Below are 22,008 nucleotides of genomic sequence, written 5' to 3' on the forward strand. Positions count from 1 at the left end.
AGGAAAAGTTGACTTGAGTCAAGGTGGCTAATGAACGATACAGCAGGAAGCTGAAGTGGAAAGTGCAGCAGAAGAGCATGAGCGAGGTTTGGTGCAGCATGAAGACCATGTGCAGATGAGATCAGCCAACACAAGAGGAGTGGAACTGACTGGGCCACTAACTTGCTCTTCAACTGACTAGATTCTTATGCTAGCGTGTGCTAATGCACCTGTGGAGCAAAGTGCTAGAAAGCCAAATGAGGTTCCACTGAGACTTGAACTCAGATCGCTGGATTCAGAGTCCAGAGTACTAACCATTACACCATGGAACCCTGCCTGAAGCACACAAAAGATCTGTGTCAAACAGGCATAAAAGTGTAGTTCCTGGTAAACCGATGGGGATTTCTACACGGCCAGCCAAATTTTACCTGTCATACCTGCTGCGAATCGCAGCTTGACGTGACCATTGCAGTGCTTCAGAGGTTCTCGTTAGTATAGTGGACAGTATCTCCGCCTGTCACGCGGAAGACCGGGGTTCGATTCCCCGACGGGGAGTGAGCAGTTTCCTTCTCTGTTCTGCCTTTTACCTGCAATGACCACACACACCTTAATCGCACACCAGATCCTAGTCAATCTAATAATCTAGTCCTATAATGGGCTTGAAGAAACATGAATTCCACCTGTGCGCTCACAAGTCGAAAAGGTCTTCTCAGAAAGAGCTCCCATCAGAAGAGATGCTAGTCCAAGAGAACACTGCTTGTGCAGCATTTTCTCTGTTTTACGTGCGTCCCTACTGACAAATAAGTTTCTTGGTCTTGTCTTCTGTAGATTGTGTGCTAGCCAAACAAAGGACATCAAAGAGCTTGTCAACCAGAAGATCAGCTCCCATGACAAGAGATGCAATCTTGAGATCACAATTTGCATTGTCAATACAGCCATAAGTGGGGGAGTGCTTGAAGAATGACACAAATGGGAGTTCCCTCCTTCTCAATAGTCCTACATGATCTGTCATAAAAGTCCACAAATGTAAGAAAGCATTGAAATGCTCCTTTAATTACTACGGGGTACGCAAGCTCAGTTTCCGTAGTGTAGTGGTTATCACGTTCGCCTAACACGCGAAAGGTCCCCGGTCCGAAACCGGGCGGAAGCATGCGTCTTTGCTTATGCGTCCTGATATAAAAGTGTCTGACTGCAGGCACTGCTTGAACTTGTGGGGTTCTACTGCTGTTTGGGACACAGACAAGAGAAAGTACTCAAATCTGGTTCAGGTCTCTGACATCTGTAACCTTTGGATGCTCGTCTTGCTAAAGAGTTGTCTATGGCCCAAATTTCTGCAAACTCCACAGACTTCACACAAATCAACAAATCTCCAGTCGCTATATTTCCTGAAGATGGAGGCACAGACTAAGCTCTTGGAAATGACTGGCTCTAGGTGGCCTGCACAGGACTTGGGCCTATTTTCAGCCAATGCCCAAGGCAATGAAACAAATGGGCGCTTTAGGCAACAGTTCTGCTGCCAGAGGTTCTGGGGTTCTTAGGGCAGCATATGTTGAGCTGTGCTTGCTTTAGTGAACTCCTAAATGTCCAAAGTTTAAGTGAGCCTAACATGGAGACTACAGTTCAGACTCCTTGCTAGAGTGCGTCTGTCTCTTCTCCATGGCTCCTTTTACTTCAAGGCCATGATAGGAACATGTCACCAAATTTGTCAGAGTGCGAGATTACTCAGTGAGACACATTGGAAAGCCAAACAAGCTGTCTTTTGGGGTTTCCGTAGTGTAGTGGTTATCACGTTCGCCTCACACGCGAAAGGTCCCCGGTCCGAAACCGGGCGGAAACATGGGTCTTTTCCTTCTTTGGTTACAAGGGAATTGATATTCACTCTTTAGACAACTCTGCTTGTCCAGCATTTTCTCTGTTTTACTTGCATCCCTATTGAGAATTAAGTCTCTTGGTTTTGTCTTCTGTAGGTTGTGTGCTAGCCAAACAAAGGACATCAAAGAGCTTGTCAAGAAGAAGATCGGGGCCTTCAGAGGTGGCAAAGGGATTGGAAGTGGGAAGAGTGCAAGAGGAAAAGTTGACTTGAGTCAAGGTGGCTAATGAACGATACAGCAGGAAGCTGAAGTGGAAAGTGCAGCAGAAGAGCATGAGCGAGGTTTGGTGCAGCATGAAGACCATGTGCAGATGAGATCAGCCAACACAAGAGGAGTGGAACTGACTGGGCCACTAACTTGCTCTTCAACTGACTAGATTCTTATGCTAGCGTGTGCTAATGCTAATGTACCTGTGGAGCAAAGTGCTAGAAAGCCAAATGAGGTTCCACTGAGACTTGAACTCAGATCGCTGGATTCAGGGTCCAGAGTGCTAACCATTACACCATGGAACCCTGCCTGAAGCACACAAAAGATCTGTGTCAAACAGGCATAAAAGTGTAGTTCCTGGTAAACCGATGGGGATTTCTACACGGCCAGCCAAATTTTACCTGTCATACCTGCTGCGAATCGCAGCTTGACGTGACCATTGCAGTGCTTCAGAGGTCCTCGTTAGTATAGTGGACAGTATCTCCGCCTGTCACGCGGAAGACCGGGGTTCGATTCCCCGACGGGGAGTGAGCAGTTTCCTTCTCTGTTCTTCCTTTTACCTGCAATGACCACACACACCTTAATCGCACACCAGATCCTAGTCAATCTAATAATCTAGTCCTATAATGGGCTTGAAGAAACATGAATTCCACCTGTGCGCTCACAAGTCGAAAAGGTCTTCTCAGAAAGAGCTCCCATCAGAAGAGATGCTAGTCCAAGAGAACACTGCTTGTGCAGCATTTTCTCTGTTTTACGTGCGTCCCTACTGACAAATAAGTTTCTTGGTCTTGTCTTCTGTAGATTGTGTGCTAGCCAAACAAAGGACATCAAAGAGCTTGTCAACCAGAAGATCAGCTCCCATGACAAGAGATGCAATCTTGAGATCACAATTTGCATTGTCAATACAGCCATAAGTGGGGGAGTGCTTGAAGAATGACACAAATGGGAGTTCCCTCCTTCTCAATAGTCCTACATGATCTGTCATAAAAGTCCACAAATGTAAGAAAGCATTGAAATGCTCCTTTAATTACTACGGGGTACGCAAGCTCAGTTTCCGTAGTGTAGTGGTTATCACGTTTGCCTAACACGCGAAAGGTCCCCGGTCCGAAACCGGGCGGAAGCATGCGTCTTTGCTTATGCGTCCTGATATAAAAGTGTCTGACTGCAGGCACTGCTTGAACTTGTGGGGTTCTACTGCTGTTTGGGACACAGACAAGAGAAAGTACTCAAATCTGGTTCAGGTCTCTGACATCTGTAACCTTTGGATGCTCGTCTTGCTAAAGAGTTGTCTATGGCCCAAATTTCTGCAAACTCCACAGACTTCACACAAATCAACAAATCTCCAGTCGCTATATTTCCTGAAGATGGAGGCACAGACTAAGCTCTTGGAAATGACTGGCTCTAGGTGGCCTGCACAGGACTTGGGCCTATTTTCAGCCAATGCCCAAGGCAATGAAACAAATGGGCGCTTTAGGCAACAGTTCTGCTGCCAGAGGTTCTGGGGTTCTTAGGGCAGCATATGTTGAGCTGTGCTTGCTTTAGTGAACTCCTAAATGTCCAAAGTTTAAGTGAGCCTAACATGGAGACTACAGTTCAGACTCCTTGCTAGAGTGCGTCTGTCTCTTCTCCATGGCTCCTTTTACTTCAAGGCCATGATAGGAACATGTCACCAAATTTGTCAGAGTGCGAGATTACTCAGTGAGACACATTGGAAAGCCAAACAAGCTGTCTTTCGGGGTTTCCGTAGTGTAGTGGTTATCACGTTCGCCTCACACGCGAAAGGTCCCCGGTCCGAAACCGGGCGGAAACATGGGTCTTTTCCTTCTTTGGTTACAAGGGAATTGATATTCACTCTTTAGACAACTCTGCTTGTCCAGCATTTTCTCTGTTTTACTTGCATCCCTATTGAGAATTAAGTCTCTTGGTTTTGTCTTCTGTAGGTTGTGTGCTAGCCAAACAAAGGACATCAAAGAGCTTGTCAAGAAGAAGATCGGGGCCTTCAGAGGTGGCAAAGGGATTGGAAGTGGGAAGAGTGCAAGAGGAAAAGTTGACTTGAGTCAAGGTGGCTAATGAACGATACAGCAGGAAGCTGAAGTGGAAAGTGCAGCAGAAGAGCATGAGCGAGGTTTGGTGCAGCATGAAGACCATGTGCAGATGAGATCAGCCAACACAAGAGGAGTGGAACTGACTGGGCCACTAACTTGCTCTTCAACTGACTAGATTCTTATGCTAGCGTGTGCTAATGCTAATGTACCTGTGGAGCAAAGTGCTAGAAAGCCAAATGAGGTTCCACTGAGACTTGAACTCAGATCGCTGGATTCAGGGTCCAGAGTGCTAACCATTACACCATGGAACCCTGCCTGAAGCACACAAAAGATCTGTGTCAAACAGGCATAAAAGTGTAGTTCCTGGTAAACCGATGGGGATTTCTACACGGCCAGCCAAATTTTACCTGTCATACCTGCTGCGAATCGCAGCTTGACGTGACCATTGCAGTGCTTCAGAGGTCCTCGTTAGTATAGTGGACAGTATCTCCGCCTGTCACGCGGAAGACCGGGGTTCGATTCCCCGACGGGGAGTGAGCAGTTTCCTTCTCTGTTCTTCCTTTTACCTGCAATGACCACACACACCTTAATCGCACACCAGATCCTAGTCAATCTAATAATCTAGTCCTATAATGGGCTTGAAGAAACATGAATTCCACCTGTGCGCTCACAAGTCGAAAAGGTCTTCTCAGAAAGAGCTCCCATCAGAAGAGATGCTAGTCCAAGAGAACACTGCTTGTGCAGCATTTTCTCTGTTTTACGTGCGTCCCTACTGACAAATAAGTTTCTTGGTCTTGTCTTCTGTAGATTGTGTGCTAGCCAAACAAAGGACATCAAAGAGCTTGTCAACCAGAAGATCAGCTCCCATGACAAGAGATGCAATCTTGAGATCACAATTTGCATTGTCAATACAGCCATAAGTGGGGGAGTGCTTGAAGAATGACACAAATGGGAGTTCCCTCCTTCTCAATAGTCCTACATGATCTGTCATAAAAGTCCACAAATGTAAGAAAGCATTGAAATGCTCCTTTAATTACTACGGGGTACGCAAGCTCAGTTTCCGTAGTGTAGTGGTTATCACGTTTGCCTAACACGCGAAAGGTCCCCGGTCCGAAACCGGGCGGAAGCATGCGTCTTTGCTTATGCGTCCTGATATAAAAGTGTCTGACTGCAGGCACTGCTTGAACTTGTGGGGTTCTACTGCTGTTTGGGACACAGACAAGAGAAAGTACTCAAATCTGGTTCAGGTCTCTGACATCTGTAACCTTTGGATGCTCGTCTTGCTAAAGAGTTGTCTATGGCCCAAATTTCTGCAAACTCCACAGACTTCACACAAATCAACAAATCTCCAGTCGCTATATTTCCTGAAGATGGAGGCACAGACTAAGCTCTTGGAAATGACTGGCTCTAGGTGGCCTGCACAGGACTTGGGCCTATTTTCAGCCAATGCCCAAGGCAATGAAACAAATGGGCGCTTTAGGCAACAGTTCTGCTGCCAGAGGTTCTGGGGTTCTTAGGGCAGCATATGTTGAGCTGTGCTTGCTTTAGTGAACTCCTAAATGTCCAAAGTTTAAGTGAGCCTAACATGGAGACTACAGTTCAGACTCCTTGCTAGAGTGCGTCTGTCTCTTCTCCATGGCTCCTTTTACTTCAAGGCCATGATAGGAACATGTCACCAAATTTGTCAGAGTGCGAGATTACTCAGTGAGACACATTGGAAAGCCAAACAAGCTGTCTTTCGGGGTTTCCGTAGTGTAGTGGTTATCACGTTCGCCTCACACGCGAAAGGTCCCCGGTCCGAAACCGGGCGGAAACATGGGTCTTTTCCTTCTTTGGTTACAAGGGAATTGATATTCACTCTTTAGACAACTCTGCTTGTCCAGCATTTTCTCTGTTTTACTTGCATCCCTATTGAGAATTAAGTCTCTTGGTTTTGTCTTCTGTAGGTTGTGTGCTAGCCAAACAAAGGACATCAAAGAGCTTGTCAAGAAGAAGATCGGGGCCTTCAGAGGTGGCAAAGGGATTGGAAGTGGGAAGAGTGCAAGAGGAAAAGTTGACTTGAGTCAAGGTGGCTAATGAACGATACAGCAGGAAGCTGAAGTGGAAAGTGCAGCAGAAGAGCATGAGCGAGGTTTGGTGCAGCATGAAGACCATGTGCAGATGAGATCAGCCAACACAAGAGGAGTGGAACTGACTGGGCCACTAACTTGCTCTTCAACTGACTAGATTCTTATGCTAGCGTGTGCTAATGCTAATGTACCTGTGGAGCAAAGTGCTAGAAAGCCAAATGAGGTTCCACTGAGACTTGAACTCAGATCGCTGGATTCAGAGTCCAGAGTGCTAACCATTACACCATGGAACCCTGCCTGAAGCACACAAAAGATCTGTGTCAAACAGGCATAAAAGTGTAGTTCCTGGTAAACCGATGGGGATTTCTACACGGCCAGCCAAATTTTACCTGTCATACCTGCTGCGAATCGCAGCTTGACGTGACCATTGCAGTGCTTCAGAGGTCCTCGTTAGTATAGTGGACAGTATCTCCGCCTGTCACGCGGAAGACCGGGGTTCGATTCCCCGACGGGGAGTGAGCAGTTTCCTTCTCTGTTCTTCCTTTTACCTGCAATGACCACACACACCTTAATCGCACACCAGATCCTAGTCAATCTAATAATCTAGTCCTATAATGGGCTTGAAGAAACATGAATTCCACCTGTGCGCTCACAAGTCGAAAAGGTCTTCTCAGAAAGAGCTCCCATCAGAAGAGATGCTAGTCCAAGAGAACACTGCTTGTGCAGCATTTTCTCTGTTTTACGTGCGTCCCTACTGACAAATAAGTTTCTTGGTCTTGTCTTCTGTAGATTGTGTGCTAGCCAAACAAAGGACATCAAAGAGCTTGTCAACCAGAAGATCAGCTCCCATGACAAGAGATGCAATCTTGAGATCACAATTTGCATTGTCAATACAGCCATAAGTGGGGGAGTGCTTGAAGAATGACACAAATGGGAGTTCCCTCCTTCTCAATAGTCCTACATGATCTGTCATAAAAGTCCACAAATGTAAGAAAGCATTGAAATGCTCCTTTAATTACTACGGGGTACGCAAGCTCAGTTTCCGTAGTGTAGTGGTTATCACGTTCGCCTAACACGCGAAAGGTCCCCGGTCCGAAACCGGGCGGAAGCATGCGTCTTTGCTTATGCGTCCTGATATAAAAGTGTCTGACTGCAGGCACTGCTTGAACTTGTGGGGTTCTACTGCTGTTTGGGACACAGACAAGAGAAAGTACTCAAATCTGGTTCAGGTCTCTGACATCTGTAACCTTTGGATGCTCGTCTTGCTAAAGAGTTGTCTATGGCCCAAATTTCTGCAAACTCCACAGACTTCACACAAATCAACAAATCTCCAGTCGCTATATTTCCTGAAGATGGAGGCACAGACTAAGCTCTTGGAAATGACTGGCTCTAGGTGGCCTGCACAGGACTTGGGCCTATTTTCAGCCAATGCCCAAGGCAATGAAACAAATGGGCGCTTTAGGCAACAGTTCTGCTGCCAGAGGTTCTGGGGTTCTTAGGGCAGCATATGTTGAGCTGTGCTTGCTTTAGTGAACTCCTAAATGTCCAAAGTTTAAGTGAGCCTAACATGGAGACTACAGTTCAGACTCCTTGCTAGAGTGCGTCTGTCTCTTCTCCATGGCTCCTTTTACTTCAAGGCCATGATAGGAACATGTCACCAAATTTGTCAGAGTGCGAGATTACTCAGTGAGACACATTGGAAAGCCAAACAAGCTGTCTTTCGGGGTTTCCGTAGTGTAGTGGTTATCACGTTCGCCTCACACGCGAAAGGTCCCCGGTCCGAAACCGGGCGGAAACATGGGTCTTTTCCTTCTTTGGTTACAAGGGAATTGATATTCACTCTTTAGACAACTCTGCTTGTCCAGCATTTTCTCTGTTTTACTTGCATCCCTATTGAGAATTAAGTCTCTTGGTTTTGTCTTCTGTAGGTTGTGTGCTAGCCAAACAAAGGACATCAAAGAGCTTGTCAAGAAGAAGATCGGGGCCTTCAGAGGTGGCAAAGGGATTGGAAGTGGGAAGAGTGCAAGAGGAAAAGTTGACTTGAGTCAAGGTGGCTAATGAACGATACAGCAGGAAGCTGAAGTGGAAAGTGCAGCAGAAGAGCATGAGCGAGGTTTGGTGCAGCATGAAGACCATGTGCAGATGAGATCAGCCAACACAAGAGGAGTGGAACTGACTGGGCCACTAACTTGCTCTTCAACTGACTAGATTCTTATGCTAGCGTGTGCTAATGCTAATGTACCTGTGGAGCAAAGTGCTAGAAAGCCAAATGAGGTTCCACTGAGACTTGAACTCAGATCGCTGGATTCAGAGTCCAGAGTGCTAACCATTACACCATGGAACCCTGCCTGAAGCACACAAAAGATCTGTGTCAAACAGGCATAAAAGTGTAGTTCCTGGTAAACCGATGGGGATTTCTACACGGCCAGCCAAATTTTACCTGTCATACCTGCTGCGAATCGCAGCTTGACGTGACCATTGCAGTGCATCAGAGGTCCTCGTTAGTATAGTGGACAGTATCTCCGCCTGTCACGCGGAAGACCGGGGTTCAATTCCCCGACGGGGAGTGAGCAGTTTCCTTCTCTGTTCTGCCTTTTACCTGCAATGACCACACACACCTTAATCGCACACCAGATCCTAGTCAATCTAATAATCTAGTCCTATAATGGGCTTGAAGAAACATGAATTCCACCTGTGCGCTCACAAGTCGAAAAGGTCTTCTCAGAAAGAGCTCCCATCAGAAGAGATGCTAGTCCAAGAGAACACTGCTTGTGCAGCATTTTCTCTGTTTTACGTGCGTCCCTACTGACAAATAAGTTTCTTGGTCTTGTCTTCTGTAGATTGTGTGCTAGCCAAACAAAGGACATCAAAGAGCTTGTCAACCAGAAGATCAGCTCCCATGACAAGAGATGCAATCTTGAGATCACAATTTGCATTGTCAATACAGCCATAAGTGGGGGAGTGCTTGAAGAATGACACAAATGGGAGTTCCCTCCTTCTCAATAGTCCTACATGATCTGTCATAAAAGTCCACAAATGTAAGAAAGCATTGAAATGCTCCTTTAATTACTACGGGGTACGCAAGCTCAGTTTCCGTAGTGTAGTGGTTATCACGTTCGCCTAACACGCGAAAGGTCCCCGGTCCGAAACCGGGCGGAAGCATGCGTCTTTGCTTATGCGTCCTGATATAAAAGTGTCTGACTGCAGGCACTGCTTGAACTTGTGGGGTTCTACTGCTGTTTGGGACACAGACAAGAGAAAGTACTCAAATCTGGTTCAGGTCTCTGACATCTGTAACCTTTGGATGCTCGTCTTGCTAAAGAGTTGTCTATGGCCCAAATTTCTGCAAACTCCACAGACTTCACACAAATCAACAAATCTCCAGTCGCTATATTTCCTGAAGATGGAGGCACAGACTAAGCTCTTGGAAATGACTGGCTCTAGGTGGCCTGCACAGGACTTGGGCCTATTTTCAGCCAATGCCCAAGGCAATGAAACAAATGGGCGCTTTAGGCAACAGTTCTGCTGCCAGAGGTTCTGGGGTTCTTAGGGCAGCATATGTTGAGCTGTGCTTGCTTTAGTGAACTCCTAAATGTCCAAAGTTTAAGTGAGCCTAACATGGAGACTACAGTTCAGACTCCTTGCTAGAGTGCGTCTGTCTCTTCTCCATGGCTCCTTTTACTTCAAGGCCATGATAGGAACATGTCACCAAATTTGTCAGAGTGCGAGATTACTCAGTGAGACACATTGGAAAGCCAAACAAGCTGTCTTTCGGGGTTTCTGTAGTGTAGTGGTTATCACGTTCGCCTCACACGCGAAAGGTCCCCGGTCCGAAACCGGGCGGAAACATGGGTCTTTTCCTTCTTTGGTTACAAGGGAATTGATATTCACTCTTTAGACAACTCTGCTTGTCCAGCATTTTCTCTGTTTTACTTGCATCCCTATTGAGAATTAAGTCTCTTGGTTTTGTCTTCTGTAGGTTGTGTGCTAGCCAAACAAAGGACATCAAAGAGCTTGTCAAGAAGAAGATCGGGGCCTTCAGAGGTGGCAAAGGGATTGGAAGTGGGAAGAGTGCAAGAGGAAAAGTTGACTTGAGTCAAGGTGGCTAATGAACGATACAGCAGGAAGCTGAAGTGGAAAGTGCAGCAGAAGAGCATGAGCGAGGTTTGGTGCAGCATGAAGACCATGTGCAGATGAGATCAGCCAACACAAGAGGAGTGGAACTGACTGGGCCACTAACTTGCTCTTCAACTGACTAGATTCTTATGCTAGCGTGTGCTAATGCTAATGTACCTGTGGAGCAAAGTGCTAGAAAGCCAAATGAGGTTCCACTGAGACTTGAACTCAGATCGCTGGATTCAGGGTCCAGAGTGCTAACCATTACACCATGGAACCCTGCCTGAAGCACACAAAAGATCTGTGTCAAACAGGCATAAAAGTGTAGTTCCTGGTAAACCGATGGGGATTTCTACACGGCCAGCCAAATTTTACCTGTCATACCTGCTGCGAATCGCAGCTTGACGTGACCATTGAAGTGCTTCAGAGGTTCTCGTTAGTATAGTGGACAGTATCTCCGCCTGTCACGCGGAAGACCGGGGTTCGATTCCCCGACGGGGAGTGAGTAGTTTCCTTCTCTGTTCTGCCTTTTACCTGCAATGACCACACACACCTTAATCGCACACCAGATCCTAGTCAATCTAATAATCTAGTCCTATAATGGGCTTGAAGAAACATGAATTCCACCTGTGCGCTCACAAGTCGAAAAGGTCTTCTCAGAAAGAGCTCCCATCAGAAGAGATGCTAGTCCAAGAGAACACTGCTTGTGCAGCATTTTCTCTGTTTTACGTGCGTCCCTACTGACAAATAAGTTTCTTGGTCTTGTCTTCTGTAGATTGTGTGCTAGCCAAACAAAGGACATCAAAGAGCTTGTCAACCAGAAGATCAGCTCCCATGACAAGAGATGCAATCTTGAGATCACAATTTGCATTGTCAATACAGCCATAAGTGGGGGAGTGCTTGAAGAATGACACAAATGGGAGTTCCCTCCTTCTCAATAGTCCTACATGATCTGTCATAAAAGTCCACAAATGTAAGAAAGCATTGAAATGCTCCTTTAATTACTACGGGGTACGCAAGCTCAGTTTCCGTAGTGTAGTGGTTATCACGTTCGCCTAACACGCGAAAGGTCCCCGGTCCGAAACCGGGCGGAAGCATGCGTCTTTGCTTATGCGTCCTGATATAAAAGTGTCTGACTGCAGGCACTGCTTGAACTTGTGGGGTTCTACTGCTGTTTGGGACACAGACAAGAGAAAGTACTCAAATCTGGTTCAGGTCTCTGACATCTGTAACCTTTGGATGCTCGTCTTGCTAAAGAGTTGTCTATGGCCCAAATTTCTGCAAACTCCACAGACTTCACACAAATCAACAAATCTCCAGTCGCTATATTTCCTGAAGATGGAGGCACAGACTAAGCTCTTGGAAATGACTGGCTCTAGGTGGCCTGCACAGGACTTGGGCCTATTTTCAGCCAATGCCCAAGGCAATGAAACAAATGGGCGCTTTAGGCAACAGTTCTGCTGCCAGAGGTTCTGGGGTTCTTAGGGCAGCATATGTTGAGCTGTGCTTGCTTTAGTGAACTCCTAAATGTCCAAAGTTTAAGTGAGCCTAACATGGAGACTACAGTTCAGACTCCTTGCTAGAGTGCGTCTGTCTCTTCTCCATGGCTCCTTTTACTTCAAGGCCATGATAGGAACATGTCACCAAATTTGTCAGAGTGCGAGATTACTCAGTGAGACACATTGGAAAGCCAAACAAGCTGTCTTTCGGGGTTTCCGTAGTGTAGTGGTTATCACGTTCGCCTCACACGCGAAAGGTCCCCGGTCTGAAACCGGGCGGAAACATGGGTCTTTTCCTTCTTTGGTTACAAGGGAATTGATATTCACTCTTTAGACAACTCTGCTTGTCCAGCATTTTCTCTGTTTTACTTGCATCCCTATTGAGAATTAAGTCTCTTGGTTTTGTCTTCTGTAGGTTGTGTGCTAGCCAAACAAAGGACATCAAAGAGCTTGTCAAGAAGAAGATCGGGGCCTTCAGAGGTGGCAAAGGGATTGGAAGTGGGAAGAGTGCAAGAGGAAAAGTTGACTTGAGTCAAGGTGGCTAATGAACGATACAGCAGGAAGCTGAAGTGGAAAGTGCAGCAGAAGAGCATGAGCGAGGTTTGGTGCAGCATGAAGACCATGTGCAGATGAGATCAGCCAACACAAGAGGAGTGGAACTGACTGGGCCACTAACTTGCTCTTCAACTGACTAGATTCTTATGCTAGCGTGCTAATGCACCTGTGGAGCAAAGTGCTAGAAAGCCAAATGAGGTTCCACTGAGACTTGAACTCAGATCGCTGGATTCAGAGTCCAGAGTGCTAACCATTACACCATGGAACCCTGCCTGAAGCACACAAAAGATCTGTGTCAAACAGGCATAAAAGTGTAGTTCCTGGTAAACCGATGGGGATTTCTACACGGCCAGCCAAATTTTACCTGTCATACCTGCTGCGAATCGCAGCTTGACGTGACCATTGCAGTGCTTCAGAGGTCCTCGTTAGTATAGTGGACAGTATCTCCGCCTGTCACGCGGAAGACCGGGGTTCGATTCCCCGACGGGGAGTGAGCAGTTTCCTTCTCTGTTCTTCCTTTTACCTGCAATGACCACACACACCTTAATCGCACACCAGATCCTAGTCAATCTAATAATCTAGTCCTATAATGGGCTTGAAGAAACATGAATTCCACCTGTGCGCTCACAAGTCGAAAAGGTCTTCTCAGAAAGAGCTCCCATCAGAAGAGATGCTAGTCCAAGAGAACACTGCTTGTGCAGCATTTTCTCTGTTTTACGTGCGTCCCTACTGACAAATAAGTTTCTTGGTCTTGTCTTCTGTAGATTGTGTGCTAGCCAAACAAAGGACATCAAAGAGCTTGTCAACCAGAAGATCAGCTCCCATGACAAGAGATGCAATCTTGAGATCACAATTTGCATTGTCAATACAGCCATAAGTGGGGGAGTGCTTGAAGAATGACACAAATGGGAGTTCCCTCCTTCTCAATAGTCCTACATGATCTGTCATAAAAGTCCACAAATGTAAGAAAGCATTGAAATGCTCCTTTAATTACTACGGGGTACGCAAGCTCAGTTTCCGTAGTGTAGTGGTTATCACGTTCGCCTAACACGCGAAAGGTCCCCGGTCCGAAACCGGGCGGAAGCATGCGTCTTTGCTTATGCGTCCTGATATAAAAGTGTCTGACTGCAGGCACTGCTTGAACTTGTGGGGTTCTACTGCTGTTTGGGACACAGACAAGAGAAAGTACTCAAATCTGGTTCAGGTCTCTGACATCTGTAACCTTTGGATGCTCGTCTTGCTAAAGAGTTGTCTATGGCCCAAATTTCTGCAAACTCCACAGACTTCACACAAATCAACAAATCTCCAGTCGCTATATTTCCTGAAGATGGAGGCACAGACTAAGCTCTTGGAAATGACTGGCTCTAGGTGGCCTGCACAGGACTTGGGCCTATTTTCAGCCAATGCCCAAGGCAATGAAACAAATGGGCGCTTTAGGCAACAGTTCTGCTGCCAGAGGTTCTGGGGTTCTTAGGGCAGCATATGTTGAGCTGTGCTTGCTTTAGTGAACTCCTAAATGTCCAAAGTTTAAGTGAGCCTAACATGGAGACTACAGTTCAGACTCCTTGCTAGAGTGCGTCTGTCTCTTCTCCATGGCTCCTTTTACTTCAAGGCCATGATAGGAACATGTCACCAAATTTGTCAGAGTGCGAGATTACTCAGTGAGACACATTGGAAAGCCAAACAAGCTGTCTTTCGGGGTTTCCGTAGTGTAGTGGTTATCACGTTCGCCTCACACGCGAAAGGTCCCCGGTCCGAAACCGGGCGGAAACATGGGTCTTTTCCTTCTTTGGTTACAAGGGAATTGATATTCACTCTTTAGACAACTCTGCTTGTCCAGCATTTTCTCTGTTTTACTTGCATCCCTATTGAGAATTAAGTCTCTTGGTTTTGTCTTCTGTAGGTTGTGTGCTAGCCAAACAAAGGACATCAAAGAGCTTGTCAAGAAGAAGATCGGGGCCTTCAGAGGTGGCAAAGGGATTGGAAGTGGGAAGAGTGCAAGAGGAAAAGTTGACTTGAGTCAAGGTGGCTAATGAACGATACAGCAGGAAGCTGAAGTGGAAAGTGCAGCAGAAGAGCATGAGCGAGGTTTGGTGCAGCATGAAGACCATGTGCAGATGAGATCAGCCAACACAAGAGGAGTGGAACTGACTGGGCCACTAACTTGCTCTTCAACTGACTAGATTCTTATGCTAGCGTGTGCTAATGCTAATGTACCTGTGGAGCAAAGTGCTAGAAAGCCAAATGAGGTTCCACTGAGACTTGAACTCAGATCGCTGGATTCAGGGTCCAGAGTGCTAACCATTACACCATGGAACCCTGCCTGAAGCACACAAAAGATCTGTGTCAAACAGGCATAAAAGTGTAGTTCCTGGTAAACCGATGGGGATTTCTACACGGCCAGCCAAATTTTACCTGTCATACCTGCTGCGAATCGCAGCTTGACGTGACCATTGCAGTGCGTCAGAGGGCCTCGTTAGTATAGTGGACAGTATCTCCGCCTGTCACGCGGAAGACCGGGGTTCGATTCCCCGACGGGGAGTGAGCAGTTTCCTTCTCTGTTCTGCCTTTTACCTGCAATGACCACACACACCTTAATCGCACACCAGATCCTAGTCAATCTAATAATCTAGTCCTATAATGGGCTTGAAGAAACATGAATTCCACCTGTGCGCTCACAAGTCGAAAAGGTCTTCTCAGAAAGAGCTCCCATCAGAAGAGATGCTAGTCCAAGAGAACACTGCTTGTGCAGCATTTTCTCTGTTTTACGTGCGTCCCTACTGACAAATAAGTTTCTTGGTCTTGTCTTCTGTAGATTGTGTGCTAGCCAAACAAAGGACATCAAAGAGCTTGTCAACCAGAAGATCAGCTCCCATGACAAGAGATGCAATCTTGAGATCACAATTTGCATTGTCAATACAGCCATAAGTGGGGGAGTGCTTGAAGAATGACACAAATGGGAGTTCCCTCCTTCTCAATAGTCCTACATGATCTGTCATAAAAGTCCACAAATGTAAGAAAGCATTGAAATGCTCCTTTAATTACTACGGGGTACGCAAGCTCAGTTTCCGTAGTGTAGTGGTTATCACGTTCGCCTAACACGCGAAAGGTCCCCGGTCCGAAACCGGGCGGAAGCATGCGTCTTTGCTTATGCGTCCTGATATAAAAGTGTCTGACTGCAGGCACTGCTTGAACTTGTGGGGTTCTACTGCTGTTTGGGACACAGACAAGAGAAAGTACTCAAATCTGGTTCAGGTCTCTGACATCTGTAACCTTTGGATGCTCGTCTTGCTAAAGAGTTGTCTATGGCCCAAATTTCTGCAAACTCCACAGACTTCACACAAATCAACAAATCTCCAGTCGCTATATTTCCTGAAGATGGAGGCACAGACTAAGCTCTTGGAAATGACTGGCTCTAGGTGGCCTGCACAGGACTTGGGCCTATTTTCAGCCAATGCCCAAGGCAATGAAACAAATGGGCGCTTTAGGCAACAGTTCTGCTGCCAGAGGTTCTGGGGTTCTTAGGGCAGCATATGTTGAGCTGTGCTTGCTTTAGTGAACTCCTAAATGTCCAAAGTTTAAGTGAGCCTAACATGGAGACTACAGTTCAGACTCCTTGCTAGAGTGCGTCTGTCTCTTCTCCATGGCTCCTTTTACTTCAAGGCCATGATAGGAACATGTCACCAAATTTGTCAGAGTGCGAGATTACTCAGTGAGACACATTGGAAAGCCAAACAAGCTGTCTTTCGGGGTTTCCGTAGTGTAGTGGTTATCACGTTCGCCTCACACGCGAAAGGTCCCCGGTCCGAAACCGGGCGGAAACATGGGTCTTTTCCTTCTTTGGTTACAAGGGAATTGATATTCACTCTTTAGACAACTCTGCTTGTCCAGCATTTTCTCTGTTTTACTTGCATCCCTATTGAGAATTAAGTCTCTTGGTTTTGTCTTCTGTAGGTTGTGTGCTAGCCAAACAAAGGACATCAAAGAGCTTGTCAAGAAGAAGATCGGGGCCTTCAGAGGTGGCAAAGGGATTGGAAGTGGGAAGAGTGCAAGAGGAAAAGTTGACTTGAGTCAAGGTGGCTAATGAACGATACAGCAGGAAGCTGAAGTGGAAAGTGCAGCAGAAGAGCATGAGCGAGGTTTGGTGCAGCATGAAGACCATGTGCAGATGAGATCAGCCAACACAAGAGGAGTGGAACTGACTGGGCCACTAACTTGCTCTTCAACTGACTAGATTCTTATGCTAGCGTGTGCTAATGCTAATGTACCTGTGGAGCAAAGTGCTAGAAAGCCAAATGAGGTTCCACTGAGACTTGAACTCAGATCGCTGGATTCAGAGTCCAGAGTGCTAACCATTACACCATGGAACCCTGCCTGAAGCACACAAAAGATCTGTGTCAAACAGGCATAAAAGTGTAGTTCCTGGTAAACCGATGGGGATTTCTACACGGCCAGCCAAATTTTACCTGTCATACCTGCTGCGAATCGCAGCTTGACGTGACCATTGCAGTGCTTCAGAGGTCCTCGTTAGTATAGTGGACAGTATCTCCGCCTGTCACGCGGAAGACCGGGGTTCGATTCCCCGACGGGGAGTGAGCAGTTTCCTTCTCTGTTCTGCCTTTTACCTGCAATGACCACACACACCTTAATCGCACACCAGAGCCTAGTCAATCTAATAATCTAGTCCTATAATGGGCTTGAAGAAACATGAATTCCACCTGTGCGCTCACAAGTCGAAAAGGTCTTCTCAGAAAGAGCTCCCATCAGAAGAGATGCTAGTCCAAGAGAACACTGCTTGTGCAGCATTTTCTCTGTTTTACGTGCGTCCCTACTGACAAATAAGTTTCTTGGTCTTGTCTTCTGTAGATTGTGTGCTAGCCAAACAAAGGACATCAAAGAGCTTGTCAACCAGAAGATCAGCTCCCATGACAAGAGATGCAATCTTGAGATCACAATTTGCATTGTCAATACAGCCATAAGTGGGGGAGTGCTTGAAGAATGACACAAATGGGAGTTCCCTCCTTCTCAATAGTCCTACATGATCTGTCATAAAAGTCCACAAATGTAAGAAAGCATTGAAATGCTCCTTTAATTACTACGGGGTACGCAAGCTCAGTTTCCGTAGTGTAGTGGTTATTACGTTCACCTAACACGCGAAAGGTCCCCGGTCCGAAACCGGGCGGAAGCATGCGTCTTTGCTTATGCGTCCTGATATAAAAGTGTCTGACTGCAGGCACTGCTTGAACTTGTGGGGTTCTACTGCTGTTTGGGACACAGACAAGAGAAAGTACTCAAATCTGGTTCAGGTCTCTGACATCTGTAACCTTTGGATGCTCGTCTTGCTAAAGAGTTGTCTATGGCCCAAATTTCTGCAAACTCCACAGACTTCACACAAATCAACAAATCTCCAGTCGCTATATTTCCTGAAGATGGAGGCACAGACTAAGCTCTTGGAAATGACTGGCTCTAGGTGGCCTGCACAGGACTTGGGCCTATTTTCAGCCAATGCCCAAGGCAATGAAACAAATGGGCGCTTTAGGCAACAGTTTTGCTGCCAGAGGTTCTGGGGTTCTTAGGGCAGCATATGTTGAGCTGTGCTTGCTTTAGTGAACTCCTAAATGTCCAAAGTTTAAGTGAGCCTAACATGGAGACTACAGTTCAGACTCCTTGCTAGAGTGCGTCTGTCTCTTCTCCATGGCTCCTTTTACTTCAAGGCCATGATAGGAACATGTCACCAAATTTGTCAGAGTGCGAGATTACTCAGTGAGACACATTGGAAAGCCAAACAAGCTGTCTTTCGGGGTTTCCGTAGTGTAGTGGTTATCACGTTCGCCTCACACGCGAAAGGTCCCCGGTCCGAAACCGGGCGGAAACATGGGTCTTTTCCTTCTTTGGTTACAAGGGAATTGATATTCACTCTTTAGACAACTCTGCTTGTCCAGCATTTTCTCTGTTTTACTTGCATCCCTATTGAGAATTAAGTCTCTTGGTTTTGTCTTCTGTAGGTTGTGTGCTAGCCAAACAAAGGACATCAAAGAGCTTGTCAAGAAGAAGATCGGGGCCTTCAGAGGTGGCAAAGGGATTGGAAGTGGGAAGAGTGCAAGAGGAAAAGTTGACTTGAGTCAAGGTGGCTAATGAACGATACAGCAGGAAGCTGAAGTGGAAAGTGCAGCAGAAGAGCATGAGCGAGGTTTGGTGCAGCATGAAGACCATGTGCAGATGAGATCAGCCAACACAAGAGGAGTGGAACTGACTGGGCCACTAACTTGCTCTTCAACTGACTAGATTCTTATGCTAGCGTGTGCTAATGCACCTGTGGAGCAAAGTGCTAGAAAGCCAAATGAGGTTCCACTGAGACTTGAACTCAGATCGCTGGATTCAGAGTCCAGAGTGCTAACCATTACACCATGGAACCCTGGCTGAAGCACACAAAAGATCTGTGTCAAACAGGCATAAAAGTGTAGTTCCTGGTAAACCGATGGGGATTTCTACACGGCCAGCCAAATTTTACCTGTCATACCTGCTGCGAATTGCAGCTTGACGTGACCATTGCAGTGCTTCAGAGGTCCTCGTTAGTATAGTGGACAGTATCTCCGCCTGTCACGCGGAAGACCGGGGTTCGATTCCCCGACGGGGAGTGAGCAGTTTCCTTCTCTGTTCTGCCTTTTACCTGCAATGACCACACACACCTTAATCGCACACCAGAGCCTAGTCAATCTAATAATCTAGTCCTATAATGGGCTTGAAGAAACATGAATTCCACCTGTGCGCTCACAAGTCGAAAAGGTCTTCTCAGAAAGAGCTCCCATCAGAAGAGATGCTAGTCCAAGAGAACACTGCTTGTGCAGCATTTTCTCTGTTTTACGTGCGTCCCTACTGACAAATAAGTTTCTTGGTCTTGTCTTCTGTAGATTGTGTGCTAGCCAAACAAAGGACATCAAAGAGCTTGTCAACCAGAAGATCAGCTCCCATGACAAGAGATGCAATCTTGAGATCACAATTTGCATTGTCAATACAGCCATAAGTGGGGGAGTGCTTGAAGAATGACACAAATGGGAGTTCCCTCCTTCTCAATAGTCCTACATGATCTGTCATAAAAGTCCACAAATGTAAGAAAGCATTGAAATGCTCCTTTAATTACTACGAGGTACGCAAGCTCAGTTTCCGTAGTGTAGTGGTTATCACGTTCGCCTTACACGCGAAAGGTCCCCGGTCCGAAACCGGGCGAAAACATGGGTCTTTTCCTTCTTTGGTCACAAGGGAATTGATATTCACTCTTTAGACAACTCTGCTTGTCCAGCATTTTCTCTGTTTTACTTGCATCCCTATTGAGAATTAAGTCTCTTGGTTTTGTCTTCTGTAGGTTGTGTGCTAGCCAAACAAAGGACATCAAAGAGCTTGTCAAGAAGAAGATCCGGGCCTTCAGAGGTGGCAACAGGATTAGAAGTGAGAAGAGTGCAAGAGGAAAAGTTGACTTGAGTCAAGGTGGCTAATGAACGATACAGCAGGAAGCTGAAGTGGAAAGTGCAGCAGAAGAGCATGAGCGAGGTTTGGTGCAGCATGAAGACCATGTGCAGATGAGATCAGCCAACACAAGAGGAGTGGAACTGACTGGGCCACTAACTTGCTCTTCAACTGACTAGATTCTTATGCTAGCGTGTGCTAATGCTAATGTACCTGTGGAGCAAAGTGCTAGAAAGCCAAATGAGGTTCCACTGAGACTTGAACTCAGATCGCTGGATTCAGAGTCCAGAGTGCTAACCATTACACCATGGAACCCTGCCTGAAGCACACAAAAGATCTGTGTCAAACAGGCATAAAAGTGTAGTTCCTGGTAAACCGATGGGGATTTCTACACGGCCAGCCAAATTTTACCTGTCATACCTGCTGCGAATCGCAGCTTGACGTGACCATTGCAGTGCTTCAGAGGTCCTCGTTAGTATAGTGGACAGTATCTCCGCCTGTCACGCGGAAGACCGGGGTTCGATTCCCCGACGGGGAGTGAGCAGTTTCCTTCTCTGTTCTGCCTTTTACCTGCAATGACCACACACACCTTAATCGCACACCAGATCCTAGTCAATCTAATAATCTAGTCCTATAATGGGCTTGAAGAAACATGAATTCCACCTGTGCGCTCACAAGTCGAAAAGGTCTTCTCAGAAAGAGCTCCCATCAGAAGAGATGCTAGTCCAAGAGAACACTGCTTGTGCAGCATTTTCTCTGTTTTACGTGCGTCCCTACTGACAAATAAGTTTCTTGGTCTTGTCTTCTGTAGATTGTGTGCTAGCCAAACAAAGGACATCAAAGAGCTTGTCAACCAGAAGATCAGCTCCCATGACAAGAGATGCAATCTTGAGATCACAATTTGCATTGTCAATACAGCCATAAGTGGGGGAGTGCTTGAAGAATGACACAAATGGGAGTTCCCTCCTTCTCAATAGTCCTACATGATCTGTCATAAAAGTCCACAAATGTAAGAAAGCATTGAAATGCTCCTTTAATTACTACGGGGTACGCAAGCTCAGTTTCCGTAGTGTAGTGGTTATCACGTTCGCCTAACACGCGAAAGGTCCCCGGTCCGAAACCGGGCGGAAGCATGCGTCTTTGCTTATGCGTCCTGATATAAAAGTGTCTGACTGCAGGCACTGCTTGAACTTGTGGGGTTCTACTGCTGTTTGGGACACAGACAAGAGAAAGTACTCAAATCTGGTTCAGGTCTCTGACATCTGTAACCTTTGGATGCTCGTCTTGCTAAAGAGTTGTCTATGGCCCAAATTTCTGCAAACTCCACAGACTTCACACAAATCAACAAATCTCCAGTCGCTATATTTCCTGAAGATGGAGGCACAGACTAAGCTCTTGGAAATGACTGGCTCTAGGTGGCCTGCACAGGACTTGGGCCTATTTTCAGCCAATGCCCAAGGCAATGAAACAAATGGGCGCTTTAGGCAACAGTTCTGCTGCCAGAGGTTCTGGGGTTCTTAGGGCAGCATATGTTGAGCTGTGCTTGCTTTAGTGAACTCCTAAATGTCCAAAGTTTAAGTGAGCCTAACATGGAGACTACAGTTCAGACTCCTTGCTAGAGTGCGTCTGTCTCTTCTCCATGGCTCCTTTTACTTCAAGGCCATGATAGGAACATGTCACCAAATTTGTCAGAGTGCGAGATTACTCAGTGAGACACATTGGAAAGCCAAACAAGCTGTCTTTCGGGGTTTCCGTAGTGTAGTGGTTATCACGTTCGCCTCACACGCGAAAGGTCCCCGGTCCGAAACCGGGCGGAAACATGGGTCTTTTCCTTCTTTGGTTACAAGGGAATTGATATTCACTCTTTAGACAACTCTGCTTGTCCAGCATTTTCTCTGTTTTACTTGCATCCCTATTGAGAATTAAGTCTCTTGGTTTTGTCTTCTGTAGGTTGTGTGCTAGCCAAACAAAGGACATCAAAGAGCTTGTCAAGAAGAAGATCGGGGCCTTCAGAGGTGGCAAAGGGATTGGAAGTGGGAAGAGTGCAAGAGGAAAAGTTGACTTGAGTCAAGGTGGCTAATGAACGATACAGCAGGAAGCTGAAGTGGAAAGTGCAGCAGAAGAGCATGAGCGAGGTTTGGTGCAGCATGAAGACCATGTGCAGATGAGATCAGCCAACACAAGAGGAGTGGAACTGACTGGG

General features: G+C 46.5%; 42 non-coding genes across 42 annotated transcripts; 31 read left to right on the top strand and 11 right to left on the bottom strand.

The window, feature by feature from the left end:
* Window positions 1-239: 239 nt before the first annotated feature.
* trnaq-cug (transfer RNA glutamine (anticodon CUG)) lies at window positions 240-311 on the bottom strand. Its single transcript has one exon. It is a non-coding gene; the product is annotated as a tRNA-Gln (tRNA).
* A 151-nt stretch (window positions 312-462) lies between these two features.
* Window positions 463-534, top strand: trnad-guc (transfer RNA aspartic acid (anticodon GUC)). The gene has a single exon. It is a non-coding gene; the product is annotated as a tRNA-Asp (tRNA).
* Window positions 535-1,056: 522 nt separating this feature from the next.
* On the top strand, window positions 1,057-1,129 carry trnav-aac (transfer RNA valine (anticodon AAC)). The gene has a single exon. It is a non-coding gene; the product is annotated as a tRNA-Val (tRNA).
* A 614-nt stretch (window positions 1,130-1,743) lies between these two features.
* Window positions 1,744-1,816, top strand: trnav-cac (transfer RNA valine (anticodon CAC)). Its single transcript has one exon. It is a non-coding gene; the product is annotated as a tRNA-Val (tRNA).
* A 474-nt stretch (window positions 1,817-2,290) lies between these two features.
* trnaq-cug (transfer RNA glutamine (anticodon CUG)) lies at window positions 2,291-2,362 on the bottom strand. Its single transcript has one exon. It is a non-coding gene; the product is annotated as a tRNA-Gln (tRNA).
* A 151-nt stretch (window positions 2,363-2,513) lies between these two features.
* On the top strand, window positions 2,514-2,585 carry trnad-guc (transfer RNA aspartic acid (anticodon GUC)). Its single transcript has one exon. It is a non-coding gene; the product is annotated as a tRNA-Asp (tRNA).
* Window positions 2,586-3,107: 522 nt separating this feature from the next.
* trnav-aac (transfer RNA valine (anticodon AAC)) lies at window positions 3,108-3,180 on the top strand. The gene has a single exon. It is a non-coding gene; the product is annotated as a tRNA-Val (tRNA).
* Window positions 3,181-3,794: 614 nt separating this feature from the next.
* trnav-cac (transfer RNA valine (anticodon CAC)) lies at window positions 3,795-3,867 on the top strand. The gene has a single exon. It is a non-coding gene; the product is annotated as a tRNA-Val (tRNA).
* A 474-nt stretch (window positions 3,868-4,341) lies between these two features.
* trnaq-cug (transfer RNA glutamine (anticodon CUG)) lies at window positions 4,342-4,413 on the bottom strand. Its single transcript has one exon. It is a non-coding gene; the product is annotated as a tRNA-Gln (tRNA).
* Window positions 4,414-4,564: 151 nt separating this feature from the next.
* Window positions 4,565-4,636, top strand: trnad-guc (transfer RNA aspartic acid (anticodon GUC)). Its single transcript has one exon. It is a non-coding gene; the product is annotated as a tRNA-Asp (tRNA).
* Window positions 4,637-5,158: 522 nt separating this feature from the next.
* trnav-aac (transfer RNA valine (anticodon AAC)) lies at window positions 5,159-5,231 on the top strand. The gene has a single exon. It is a non-coding gene; the product is annotated as a tRNA-Val (tRNA).
* A 614-nt stretch (window positions 5,232-5,845) lies between these two features.
* Window positions 5,846-5,918, top strand: trnav-cac (transfer RNA valine (anticodon CAC)). The gene has a single exon. It is a non-coding gene; the product is annotated as a tRNA-Val (tRNA).
* A 474-nt stretch (window positions 5,919-6,392) lies between these two features.
* trnaq-cug (transfer RNA glutamine (anticodon CUG)) lies at window positions 6,393-6,464 on the bottom strand. Its single transcript has one exon. It is a non-coding gene; the product is annotated as a tRNA-Gln (tRNA).
* A 151-nt stretch (window positions 6,465-6,615) lies between these two features.
* On the top strand, window positions 6,616-6,687 carry trnad-guc (transfer RNA aspartic acid (anticodon GUC)). The gene has a single exon. It is a non-coding gene; the product is annotated as a tRNA-Asp (tRNA).
* A 522-nt stretch (window positions 6,688-7,209) lies between these two features.
* On the top strand, window positions 7,210-7,282 carry trnav-aac (transfer RNA valine (anticodon AAC)). The gene has a single exon. It is a non-coding gene; the product is annotated as a tRNA-Val (tRNA).
* A 614-nt stretch (window positions 7,283-7,896) lies between these two features.
* Window positions 7,897-7,969, top strand: trnav-cac (transfer RNA valine (anticodon CAC)). The gene has a single exon. It is a non-coding gene; the product is annotated as a tRNA-Val (tRNA).
* A 474-nt stretch (window positions 7,970-8,443) lies between these two features.
* trnaq-cug (transfer RNA glutamine (anticodon CUG)) lies at window positions 8,444-8,515 on the bottom strand. Its single transcript has one exon. It is a non-coding gene; the product is annotated as a tRNA-Gln (tRNA).
* Window positions 8,516-8,666: 151 nt separating this feature from the next.
* trnad-guc (transfer RNA aspartic acid (anticodon GUC)) lies at window positions 8,667-8,738 on the top strand. Its single transcript has one exon. It is a non-coding gene; the product is annotated as a tRNA-Asp (tRNA).
* Window positions 8,739-9,260: 522 nt separating this feature from the next.
* Window positions 9,261-9,333, top strand: trnav-aac (transfer RNA valine (anticodon AAC)). The gene has a single exon. It is a non-coding gene; the product is annotated as a tRNA-Val (tRNA).
* Window positions 9,334-9,947: 614 nt separating this feature from the next.
* On the top strand, window positions 9,948-10,020 carry trnav-cac (transfer RNA valine (anticodon CAC)). The gene has a single exon. It is a non-coding gene; the product is annotated as a tRNA-Val (tRNA).
* Window positions 10,021-10,494: 474 nt separating this feature from the next.
* Window positions 10,495-10,566, bottom strand: trnaq-cug (transfer RNA glutamine (anticodon CUG)). Its single transcript has one exon. It is a non-coding gene; the product is annotated as a tRNA-Gln (tRNA).
* A 151-nt stretch (window positions 10,567-10,717) lies between these two features.
* trnad-guc (transfer RNA aspartic acid (anticodon GUC)) lies at window positions 10,718-10,789 on the top strand. Its single transcript has one exon. It is a non-coding gene; the product is annotated as a tRNA-Asp (tRNA).
* A 522-nt stretch (window positions 10,790-11,311) lies between these two features.
* trnav-aac (transfer RNA valine (anticodon AAC)) lies at window positions 11,312-11,384 on the top strand. The gene has a single exon. It is a non-coding gene; the product is annotated as a tRNA-Val (tRNA).
* Window positions 11,385-11,998: 614 nt separating this feature from the next.
* On the top strand, window positions 11,999-12,071 carry trnav-cac (transfer RNA valine (anticodon CAC)). Its single transcript has one exon. It is a non-coding gene; the product is annotated as a tRNA-Val (tRNA).
* A 466-nt stretch (window positions 12,072-12,537) lies between these two features.
* On the bottom strand, window positions 12,538-12,609 carry trnaq-cug (transfer RNA glutamine (anticodon CUG)). Its single transcript has one exon. It is a non-coding gene; the product is annotated as a tRNA-Gln (tRNA).
* Window positions 12,610-12,760: 151 nt separating this feature from the next.
* trnad-guc (transfer RNA aspartic acid (anticodon GUC)) lies at window positions 12,761-12,832 on the top strand. Its single transcript has one exon. It is a non-coding gene; the product is annotated as a tRNA-Asp (tRNA).
* Window positions 12,833-13,354: 522 nt separating this feature from the next.
* On the top strand, window positions 13,355-13,427 carry trnav-aac (transfer RNA valine (anticodon AAC)). The gene has a single exon. It is a non-coding gene; the product is annotated as a tRNA-Val (tRNA).
* Window positions 13,428-14,041: 614 nt separating this feature from the next.
* On the top strand, window positions 14,042-14,114 carry trnav-cac (transfer RNA valine (anticodon CAC)). Its single transcript has one exon. It is a non-coding gene; the product is annotated as a tRNA-Val (tRNA).
* A 474-nt stretch (window positions 14,115-14,588) lies between these two features.
* On the bottom strand, window positions 14,589-14,660 carry trnaq-cug (transfer RNA glutamine (anticodon CUG)). The gene has a single exon. It is a non-coding gene; the product is annotated as a tRNA-Gln (tRNA).
* A 151-nt stretch (window positions 14,661-14,811) lies between these two features.
* On the top strand, window positions 14,812-14,883 carry trnad-guc (transfer RNA aspartic acid (anticodon GUC)). Its single transcript has one exon. It is a non-coding gene; the product is annotated as a tRNA-Asp (tRNA).
* A 522-nt stretch (window positions 14,884-15,405) lies between these two features.
* On the top strand, window positions 15,406-15,478 carry trnav-aac (transfer RNA valine (anticodon AAC)). The gene has a single exon. It is a non-coding gene; the product is annotated as a tRNA-Val (tRNA).
* Window positions 15,479-16,092: 614 nt separating this feature from the next.
* Window positions 16,093-16,165, top strand: trnav-cac (transfer RNA valine (anticodon CAC)). Its single transcript has one exon. It is a non-coding gene; the product is annotated as a tRNA-Val (tRNA).
* A 474-nt stretch (window positions 16,166-16,639) lies between these two features.
* trnaq-cug (transfer RNA glutamine (anticodon CUG)) lies at window positions 16,640-16,711 on the bottom strand. The gene has a single exon. It is a non-coding gene; the product is annotated as a tRNA-Gln (tRNA).
* Window positions 16,712-16,862: 151 nt separating this feature from the next.
* On the top strand, window positions 16,863-16,934 carry trnad-guc (transfer RNA aspartic acid (anticodon GUC)). Its single transcript has one exon. It is a non-coding gene; the product is annotated as a tRNA-Asp (tRNA).
* A 1,209-nt stretch (window positions 16,935-18,143) lies between these two features.
* On the top strand, window positions 18,144-18,216 carry trnav-cac (transfer RNA valine (anticodon CAC)). The gene has a single exon. It is a non-coding gene; the product is annotated as a tRNA-Val (tRNA).
* A 468-nt stretch (window positions 18,217-18,684) lies between these two features.
* trnaq-cug (transfer RNA glutamine (anticodon CUG)) lies at window positions 18,685-18,756 on the bottom strand. Its single transcript has one exon. It is a non-coding gene; the product is annotated as a tRNA-Gln (tRNA).
* Window positions 18,757-18,907: 151 nt separating this feature from the next.
* On the top strand, window positions 18,908-18,979 carry trnad-guc (transfer RNA aspartic acid (anticodon GUC)). Its single transcript has one exon. It is a non-coding gene; the product is annotated as a tRNA-Asp (tRNA).
* Window positions 18,980-19,501: 522 nt separating this feature from the next.
* trnav-uac (transfer RNA valine (anticodon UAC)) lies at window positions 19,502-19,574 on the top strand. The gene has a single exon. It is a non-coding gene; the product is annotated as a tRNA-Val (tRNA).
* Window positions 19,575-20,048: 474 nt separating this feature from the next.
* Window positions 20,049-20,120, bottom strand: trnaq-cug (transfer RNA glutamine (anticodon CUG)). Its single transcript has one exon. It is a non-coding gene; the product is annotated as a tRNA-Gln (tRNA).
* A 151-nt stretch (window positions 20,121-20,271) lies between these two features.
* Window positions 20,272-20,343, top strand: trnad-guc (transfer RNA aspartic acid (anticodon GUC)). Its single transcript has one exon. It is a non-coding gene; the product is annotated as a tRNA-Asp (tRNA).
* Window positions 20,344-20,865: 522 nt separating this feature from the next.
* Window positions 20,866-20,938, top strand: trnav-aac (transfer RNA valine (anticodon AAC)). Its single transcript has one exon. It is a non-coding gene; the product is annotated as a tRNA-Val (tRNA).
* A 614-nt stretch (window positions 20,939-21,552) lies between these two features.
* On the top strand, window positions 21,553-21,625 carry trnav-cac (transfer RNA valine (anticodon CAC)). Its single transcript has one exon. It is a non-coding gene; the product is annotated as a tRNA-Val (tRNA).
* Window positions 21,626-22,008: the final 383 nt, after the last annotated feature.

Source organism: Diplotaxodon limnothrissa, linkage group LG8 (assembly GCF_057381915.1).
Source record: "Diplotaxodon limnothrissa isolate DT_005_m linkage group LG8, D_limnothrissa_male_GT1.1, whole genome shotgun sequence".
Taxonomy (NCBI): domain Eukaryota; kingdom Metazoa; phylum Chordata; class Actinopteri; order Cichliformes; family Cichlidae; genus Diplotaxodon; species Diplotaxodon limnothrissa.